This window comes from Arvicola amphibius, chromosome 15, assembly GCF_903992535.2.
Source record: "Arvicola amphibius chromosome 15, mArvAmp1.2, whole genome shotgun sequence".
NCBI lineage: Eukaryota > Metazoa > Chordata > Mammalia > Rodentia > Cricetidae > Arvicola > Arvicola amphibius.
This window is the reverse complement of record NC_052061.1, coordinates 36,795,719-36,805,912: the sequence shown is the minus strand read 5'-3', so window position 1 is coordinate 36,805,912 and position 10,194 is coordinate 36,795,719. Positions and strand designations below refer to the sequence as shown.

The 10,194-nt window shown below is 40.6% G+C and overlaps 1 pseudogene; it reads right to left on the bottom strand.

The window, feature by feature from the left end:
* Window positions 1–6,843: 6,843 nt before the first annotated feature.
* LOC119801651 lies at window positions 6,844–7,054 on the bottom strand (annotated as a pseudogene).
* Window positions 7,055–10,194: the final 3,140 nt, after the last annotated feature.

The following is a 10,194-nucleotide window of genomic DNA, read 5'->3' as shown; positions in this document are numbered from 1 at the left end:
TATTAATCATAAAACATATCCATAGCATACAGAGAGGAATTCCACATCAACAATTGGGCTAGGCAGCAATTTGGTCACAGGGTTGGCCAGTTCAGGCTACATATCCACGATTGCTATGAGTCTTAACTGAGGTCATCCTTGTAGATTCCTAGGAGATTCCCTTGCATCAGGTTTTTGCCTGACCCCAAAATGCCCCTCTTTTCCAGTAATCTCTTTGGGCATTCTCTCACTCCACCCCACCTCCCCACTAAACCTGATCACTCATGTTCTAATCCCCACCTCCCCTCAGTTCACTCATAAATTCTCTTCTATTTCCCCTTCCCATGGAGATCCGGGCGTCCCCCATGAACCCTCCTTGTTACCTAATCTCTCTGGGTCTATGGACTGTAGGTTAGTAGTTTAGTTATCCTTTGTTTTATAGCTAATATCAATTATGTGTCCCATAAGTTTGGGTATGCTGTACATTTATTTTAATTGAATTATAGAAAGTCATTAACTTCTTTATTTTTACCTTGATCCTGTGTTAACTCGGTAGAGAGTTGTTTAGTTTCCATTAGTTTGTAGGCTTTCTTTCTTTTCTCCTCCTCTTCTTCTTCTTCTTCTTCTTCTTCTTCTTCTTCTTCTTCTTCTTCTTCTTCTTCTTCTTCTTCTTCTTCTTCTTCTTTTTTAATCTGTTGAGACTTGCTTTGTGGCAGAGTCAATTTTGGAGACGGTTCCATGAGGTGCTGAGAAAAAGGTGTATTATTTTGTGTTTGGGTGAATGAAACATTCTGTAGAGATCTGTTAGGTCCATTTGAGTCATAATGCCTGTTAGTTCTCTTTTCTTTTTTGTTTCTGTTTGGATGACCTGTCCATTGGTGAGAGTGGGGTGTTAAAGTTTCCCATTATTATTGTGTGGGGTTCTATGTGTGATTTAAGCTTTAGTAGTGTTTCTTTTACAAACATTCATGCCCTTACATTTGCGGCATAGATGTTCAGAATTGAGACACTGTCCTGGTGGATTTTTCCTTTAATAAATATGAAACTCCCTTCTCACATCTCTTTTGACTAATTTTGATTGGAAGTCTATTTTGTTAGATAATGGGAAAGATACACCAGCTTGCTTCTTAGGTTTATTTGATTGGAAAATCTTTTCTAATCCTTTTCTCCGAGGTAATGTCTATCTTTGATGTTGAGATATGTCTCTTGTATGCAGCAGAATGATGGATCCTGTTTCCATATCCATTCTGTTAGCTGGTGTCATTTTATAGGTGAATTGAGTACATTGATATTGAGGGATATTAATGACTATTGATTGTTAATTCCTGTTATTTTGTTGTTTGTGGTAGTAGAATGTGTGTGTATTTGTGTGCCTGTGTATGTTTGTGTGCTTCCCTTCTTTGACTTTTGCTGGTTTTAGTTTAACTATTGCCTATGTTTTTTGTGGGTAAACTTCCTGGGCTTGTAGTTTTCCTTCTTGTACCTTTTGTAGAGTTGGGTTTGTGGATAGGTACTGTTTAAATTTGACTTTGTCATGGATTATCTATGGGATTGACAGTTTTGCTGGGTATAGTAGTCCATGCTGGCATTTGTGATCTTTTAGGATATACGAGACATCAGTCCAGATCCTTCTAGAATTTAGGGTGTGCATTGAGAAGTTGGGTGTGATTCTAATAAGTCTGCTTTTATATGTTACTTGGCCTTTCCCCCTTGCCACTTTTAATTTTATTTCTTTGTTCTATATGTTTAGTGTTTTGATCACTATGTAGCAAGGGGATTTTCTTTTCTGATTCAATCTATTTTGTGCTCTATAACCTTCTTGTACTTTTATAGGCATGCCCTTCTTTAGGTTAGTAAAGTTTTCTTCTGTGGTTTTGTTAAATATATTCTCTGGGGTTTTTTTGAGCTGGGCTTCTTTTCTTTCTTCTATTCCTATTATTCTTATCTTTTCATATCTCAGATTTCCTGGATATTTTGTGTTAGGAATTTTTTAGACTTAACTTTTGTTTTTGCTGATTAATCTGTTTCCTCTGTCATGTCTTCAATGCTTGAGATTCTCTCTCCTATCTCTTGTATTCTGTTGATGATGCTTGTATCTGTAGACCTGTTCACTTATCCATATTCAGGATTCCCTCCATTTTTGTTTTGTTATTGCTTCTATTTCCTTTTTTAGGTCTGGAATAGTTTCCTTCATCTGTTTGTTTTTTTTTTTCTTGACTTTCTTTTAGGAATTTATTGATTTCTTCCATTTTTTGTTTATGTTTTCCTTAATTTCTTTAAGGAATTTTTATATCCTTTTTAAGGACCTCTATCATCTTCATAAATTCATTTTAAAGGTTGTTTCCTTCTGCTTTCACTGTGTTTGATTGCTCAGGTTTTTCTGTTGTAGATAGCTGGACTTTGGTGATGCCATATTGTCTTTTGTGTTATTGATTGTGTACTTACACTGGTGTTTAGGCATCTGGATTTGGGGAGGTTATAGGTCTAGGTGTTAATTCATGTGCTTATCTTTGTTGAGTGGTGTTTTTTTCCCTTGTTTCTCTTTCTTCTCTGATCTTCTGGTTCCTGGTAAAGCCGAAATCTTCTTCTGAAGTTGTAGACCAGGACATGGAACACAGGGAAGGAGGGCAGTCTATGGCCTCTGGGGTCCATAGTACCAGCCTGGCCTCCAGTACAGCTATCAGGACTTGGGTCCCTAGATCCAGCCTGTGCTCCCATGAAGCTGAAGTCTGCTTCCAAATTAATAGGCCTGGATATGTGGTCAAGGGGTGGGAGTGCAGTTTGGGGTTGTTAGACAGGCTTATAGGAGTTTAGCAGGTGGTGTGTGGTCTTCTCAGGGTCCCTAGGACCACTCTGGCTTCCTGTAAAGCTGCTGGGGCTGTGGGCCCTAATGTGGAGCCTGGGGAGAGGGGTTGCAATCTGGGGTTGTTGGATGGGCTTTAAGGAGTGTTGGTGGGCAGTGTCTTACCTGGGGTTCCTGGATTGCCCTGTCCTCTGGTAAAGCCAAAGACGTCTTTCAAAGTAGTTGGCTGAGATAGGGAGCCCAGGGGTAGGGTTGTAGTCTAGTTCCCTAGATCCTGCCTGACCTCTGGTAAAGCCGAAGTCTTCTTCCAAAGGTGTAGATTAGGATGCTATGGAAGCCCAATCCATTTTGACAATGACATTTGGAGGTGAGCTGCCATGGGTGTGGTTTTCTCCGATACCTGATAGAGCTAAGGATAAAAACAGAGTTGTGGGGGGCTTTCCAAACTCTCTCGCTTAGACATGGAAGGCTTCTGAGGTACCATTTGGTGACCTGGTCCATCCTTCCATGGTCACTTCTCACTGTATCCATGAGTGTGTGTGTTCCCTATTTCATCCCTTAATAAATAATTTTTTTTCCCAAGCATTCACGGGTTTCTCTCTATACCAGGACATGGAGCTGGGGGTAGGGGAGCATGCCTTGTTCTTTTTGTTTGAGAGATTTCCATGTAATTGAAACTGGACTTGAACTTCTGATCACCTGCTTCCACCTCTCAAGCCTTGGGATCACAGGTGTGTACCACTCCACCTAGCTAGAAAGTGACTTCTGTATAGCAAAATTGGGTAGAACACCAGCCATTTTACATCAGGAGCTTTGTACACAAGGACCCAGATGATTATCAGCTTAATATTTCCGTCACCGAATGTTGGCATAGCGATATGCCTTGGCACGCCCTCTGGGAAGCCCCACATGATCTAGCACTTGAAAGTGGCTATGACTAGAATCCACTCCAGCTTCTACATAGGTGCTTAGTGGGTACCTACTGGATCTTCCCTAAGCTCTTTGTGTGTAGGAATTCAGAATATTAAGTCAGTTCTTCCAGAGGAGCAGTTGGTTTCAGGCAGACATATCTGCATTTCCTCCTAAATGGGTGGTCTCAATTCCTTTCCCTGCCCATGTCTTTATTGTTTTTTTTTTTAAACAAAATTGTATCATCATAATTGGCTTCATCTACCTGAATCTTTGTGCCATCATCTCTCTGACTCTTTTTTTAATACTAATAATATGCAGTTTTACATATCTTATTATACACCATTCTTTTAGACCACAAACAGGTCCAGTTCTTATAAAGCCTAGATTCACTCATGTGTTTCTGTTTCTGAACTGATTCATAAAAACCATACATATTGGATTCTTTGCAGTGACTCCAATTCAGTTCGCTTGATACTGGACAGTTTTCCATATACATCTTCCTATTGTTGCTATCACTGTAGCTATTCATCAAATCATTTTTCAGGCTTTCTCTCCCTACAAATTATAAACATTCAGGGAAATATCTGATACTTTTACAATAAATACAAAATATTCATTGGGCAGCTATGGTATCAGATAGTATCAAGCATGGCCTCATACTTGGAACAAGCACTATTATAATATATACTATATAATAATATATAATATTTGGATATTCTAATATGTATAAGTAGTATATATTATTTAATTTAAAGAACAGCCCTGTAAGTAAAGTCTTATATGCCTGTATCGCATATGTAGAAACTATACTGTAGATAAGTAACTTTTCAAAATTTGCAATTATTAAATAGAAATAGCACGGTTGAATGTAATCAGTAACACTAAACAGTTTTGACATGTGAATTCATGCGGACAGCCATTCTCATGCACTGTTATGACAAAAGCAAGTTCCCAGCTGCAGGTGTGGCTCAGTGGCAGAGTACTTGCTTAGTATGTACAAGGCCCTTGGTTGAGTCCCTAGAATTGGGGAAAAAAAGCTACATGTGGGTGATTAGATCAGTAGATTACAGTACCTAATACTAAATATTTCCTCCTAGGTAAATTAAGCTACCAAAAGGGGGAGACAGACTTTGTGCTACATGGAAAATAGAACATAGAGAGCATGATAAAGCATAGCCAGAAAGTGTCCAAGGTTTAAGAAAATGAAAAATTAATAATAAGGGCCTACACATGATAGTTTGTGCCTATAATCCCAGCGGCTGAAACTGAGACAGAAAATACACGTGTTCTAAGTCAGTCGTGACAACATTTGACCCTATTGCAAGAAAAAGAGGTGAATACTATGTGTGGAACATCTGTGAAGTGAGCTAGGCAATGGACTGGGTGCTTTCTATATGTTATCTGGTTGAGACTTACTCTGAGTAGTTATTACCATCTCTGTGTAACAGCCGAGGAAAACAAATCCCAGATCTATTAAATAAGCTGCTCAGGGGATGCTAAACCTGAAAAACTGGCAAGCTGTTGAAACTTGGTCATCCCCACCCAGGTTTCTTCTTGGTGGGCTGCACTACCTCTGATAATAGGGTAGTCTGGAAGAAGGGTATTAAAGCAGAATTAGAGGAACATAGGTCAGATATAAGGAAAGCCAAAGAGGTCTTCCTGAGATGACTGTGTCTTGTTCTCAGAAACATCTGGAGAAACATTGGGGAGGCACAGTGGTGGGAGTCTAGACAGGGCCAGCAGAGGAAAGGAGACTCAGGGACCTATAAAATGCCCAAGCTAGCATGTTTACTAGACCTCTAGCCTTAGGCTCTCTCATGTCCAGTATATTGAGGTGCTATTTTCCCTCTCTGCAGTATCTCTGCTCTTGGCAGGAAAGAATTTGTCACTTCCTTAGACAACTGTCGACACCCCCATTACAGCATGCAGAGAATTGCAAGACTGTAGTTAGATTTGTGCTTATTTGTGGGAAATAATTTGATAATGCAAATTTGCCCTTCAGATTAGCATTTGAGGAAAGTGTTTAGATAGCATCCTGGGTTCAACCCAATAAAACCAGTATTTGCTGTCACTAAACCATCAGCTTATGATGCTGGCTTCTTCTTTTTGTGGTTCAGTCAGTTCTATCATCTCCAACATGTATGCCATAAATAAACATCTGTGTTTATCCTGCAATGTCTGATGATATTAGGTGGAGTTTGTTCCTACATAGATACTAATTCTAGTTCTCAGTCTGGACACTGACATTCGCTATCACATGTTTTTTCTTTATAGCGTTTTTACTTTGCTTTGTATTTTTTTTCTTGTTATTTTAACATGGACAAAGACACTTTCTCACAAAGAACTCACCCTGAAGATGACGGCGCCTCGTATCTCCATAGCTTACACTCCACACGCGGTCTCTCCTGTCTTTAATTAAACTTGTTTTCTTGGTGTTGTAGCTGGGAGCACTGTGTTGACACAACTCAGTCTTGTAAAGAACAGATGAAAATGTCAGTGTTCTATGTTCTCATCTGTGGGAAAAGGAAAACATTTGGGTATTTTATTTATAACTTTAAAGACTCCTCTGTGGAGGAGGATTAGTTGGGAATGGAAAACCGTTTGACAGTTAAAGGGACAGAACTCTATTTAATTCCAGTCTCATGTGAAAGTGTGCTGGCACGCTCCTCAAGGAATCCACAGCACATCTTTCTCTCTCTTAATTTTTACATCACGCTATCTTTTGATTTCCAAGTGCTCTGCTTGATCTTTCTGGATATACTATCTGTAGAACTTCAGTGGTTTCTGAAGGAAGTCAGTCAATGTAAACACACGTGTTATGTGAGCAGAACTATTAGTCAGGGGAAATGAAGACCATGTATTAATTGTTTACCGTTCAGTTTATGTCTGAATGTGTCTGTTCTTACAACTGAATCGTTGATATGTGCTAGCTATTTATTAGTGAGTGGACCTACAAATTCAACATGTCACAGTTTGAGACCCTTTTTCGTTCATGAGGGTAGGTGAAGCTCTTCGCTAGCAGGCAGCACTGCACATTTTAGAAGTTTCAGTAGAAAGGTGGGTTCCTGCAAATTGACTCTTTTTTTTCCCCCACATGACAAAGCTTTATTCATCCTCAGCAACCAAAGAAAGGAAAGCTCACAGGCGCTTCACTTGAGTATGCAGTCATCTTGAGCTTCTGCCCGTTCTCCTTCAATCTGCTTCAGCTCATCTAGTCTCTTCCTCAGCTGCCACCCTCCCCTCCTCCTCTGCCCGGGGCTTTAGGTAACTGTAGTGCTTGGTGCCGTAGGCCATGCTGAGGACCAGGGCTGAGTATCGGCCAAGCTTGATGAGCAGAGAGACCTGAACTGGGGGCACCATCTTGTCCGTGACCTTCGCGCCGGAAGCTTCTGCAGATTGACTCTTTATGACTCAAATATGTCTTTATTGTGTTGACTGTTCGATCTTCACAGCTCTGTGTAGATAATGTTTTATTTTTACATACAAGGAAGCTGAGACCAGGAAATGGAAAGCAACTTGCCCAAGGACATGCAGAAAGTTGAAAAAAAAATAGAGTTTGATCAAGTAGCTTATTGTATTACAGTTTTCTGAAAGATTGTTTACTATTTGTTGCTTTGTTTTATTTAGTTTGAGATGATGGTTTCTATGTAGTCCAGACTGTCTTCAAACTCATGATCATCTTTAGGTAGCTCCCTAGTATTGGTATTATAGGCATACACAGCCATGCCACCTAGGTTCACTCACTTTCTTAGTGTATTAGTGGAGCCTTTAGCCCTTGAGCATTGTTAATCAATAATTAATATTGTACAGATGAAGATGATAAATACTAAAAGTGGGACGTTCTCCCTTATGTTCGTGTTGGTGTGTGGTAGCCAGACAAAATGTCTGGTCTATTTTGGGCATGTCTTAATTGGTACACACACACACACACACACACACACACTCTCTCTCTCTCTCTCTCACACAGTCTCAGTTGCTCTACTTTGCTCATTTGAAAAGCAAAGGGAGCTTTTAGGAAGGCAGAAATCTGAGTTCTTCGTGCCCACCGAGTCCTGCTTGGGGAGTTAGCTGCAGAGCCGCTGCCTTGCAGGCCTTATTTAGAGCTTTGCCTAGTTTGAATTGTCCCTTGGGTTAACAGCTGTGGACTCTGCATTTCTTTGGCATTCTCTCTTCTATGGAAATTGCAGATGTTCTTGAAGGCCCCTTTGGGTGGCTGTTGGGAAAGGGTCTGTCAGAGCAGTTCTTTCCCTCCAGCCTTGGAAAGGACTCCCTGCAGCTCGGCTGCTATGGGATCAATTTGTTGGCAAGGGTTATTCAAACATGAGTAGAATTTGTGTCCTCTTTAGATTAATGTGCTGAAGCCAACAATAACAATCTTCATGTGGGAACTAGTGCTTAATATCCAAATCAGACCATGCTCAGTGCTATATAATTTACTTGAGATTAAAAATATGCATTTAAGGGGCAAGAGGGTCTTTTTCCCAGGTTTGCTTGCTTTTCTTTTCTTTTCTTTTCTTTTCTTTTCAAATTGTGTACTTGAAATGAGACATATCACAAAGTTCTTTTTTTAAAAAAATTAGCATTTGTATTAGGATATAACTTACCAGTAAGCAAATTTATCAGAAGTGTATGGTTTAAGAGCTCCCTCTCTCCCTCCTCCGTCTCCTCCTTCCCTCTCACTCTCCTTCCTTCCCTCCTCCCCCATCACTAAAGTAACAACAAATCATGGTCAAAATATATTAAACACTGTATGAAAATATCCTTTGGAGCCCAGCACTATTCACAGTGACTATATACCAATAAAATATTGACAATAACAAACAATAAAACAAACGGAATGAGGCACGAAGCAGGGCCGGCATGCCGGCCGTGTGACCAGGGTGTATGTGTGTGTATGTCTGCACACATTTGTGCTCTGAGAGATTGACTCCACAGCCATGTATATTGTAAAATTTAATGTATTTTGCACATCTTTACTCTGTTCTTTCTATTCTGTTCTTTAACCCATGTGACTAAAGAGGAAAATCACATGATTATGAATTTGTTTAGGTGTGCAGCTGAGGTTAAATTCCACATTCCTAAACAAGACAACCACTTAGGAAATTATTTTATATTACAGCATAGAAAAATAGAACACTAAAGGTATATATCTTATGCGTTCATAATGCAGAAAAAGGGGGCACTAAATTCAGTTGTTGGGTTAAGAAAACTTTCCTGGAGATGTTGATGCTGCAGTGGACTCTGCCAAGGTCAGAGGTTTCCACAGTCCCCCCCCCCTTTTTTCCCCTTTCCTCCCCTTTCTCCTCCACTACCGCTGAGTGTCATTAGTTGTACATTTTTTCCTTTTTTAATTAAGAATTCTAAAATATAATCTTTTCTCATTTTACACAGCTATCCCCATCCGCACTCCTTCCTCTCCTCACACTCCACTCTACCCTTCCCTTCATCCTGCCCCCCATCCACTCCTCAGAAAGGGTAAGGCTTCCCATGGGGAGTCACCAAAGTCTGACACTTCACTTTGAGGAAGACCAATGCCCCTCACCCCATATCTAGGCTGAGCAAAGTATCCCTCCCAATGGGCTCCAAGAGGCCAATTCAAGCACTAGGGTAAATTCTGGCACCACTGCCAGTGGCCCCACAGACTATCCAAGCCTCACAATTGTCCCCCACATTCAGTGGGCCTAGTTTGGTCCTAGGCAGATTCTCCCGCTATCAGCCCAGAGTCAGTGAGCTCTCACTAGCTGAGGTCAGCTGTTTCTGTGGGTATCACCATCATGGTCTTGACCCCTTTTCTCATATTATCACTTCTCCCTCTCTTGGGCTGGTCTCAGGTAGCTTGGCCCAGTGCTTGGCTGTGGATCTCTGTAGCTGTTTCCATCAACGGCTGGTTGAAGGTTCTTTGATGACAATTAAGGTAGTCATCAATCTGATTACAGGGGAAGGCCAGTTTAGGTGTCCTCTCCCCTGTTGTTTAGAGTCTTAGTTGGGTTTATACTTGTGGATTCCTAGAAATTTCCCTAGTGCCATGTTTCTTGCTAGTCATTTAATGGCTCCCTCAATCAAGATATCTCTTTCCTTTCTTTCCCTCACTGTCTTTTCCTTTCCTTGAGCATCCTGTTCCCTCCCCTTGTCCCTCCTCCCCTCCCCTTCCAACCTCTCTTTTCCCACTCCCCTTCCTAATTTTCTCAGGAGGTCTTGTCTGTTTCCCTTGTTGCCTAGTTTCTCTGGGATCATGGACTATATATAGGCTGGTTGTCCGTTGCTTTAAGTCTAATGTCTGCTTATGAGTGAGACCATGTTTGTCTGTCTTGGTCTGGGTTACCTCACTCAGGATTGTTTTTTCCTAGTTCCATCCATTAGCATGCAAATTTCAAGATGTCGTTGTTTTTCAACTGCTAAGTAGTACTCCACTATGTAAATGTACATTTCTTTTATCCATTCTTCAGTCGAGGGATACTTTCTTAATATGTTAAAAATGTGTTCCACCTTTACCACCTCTA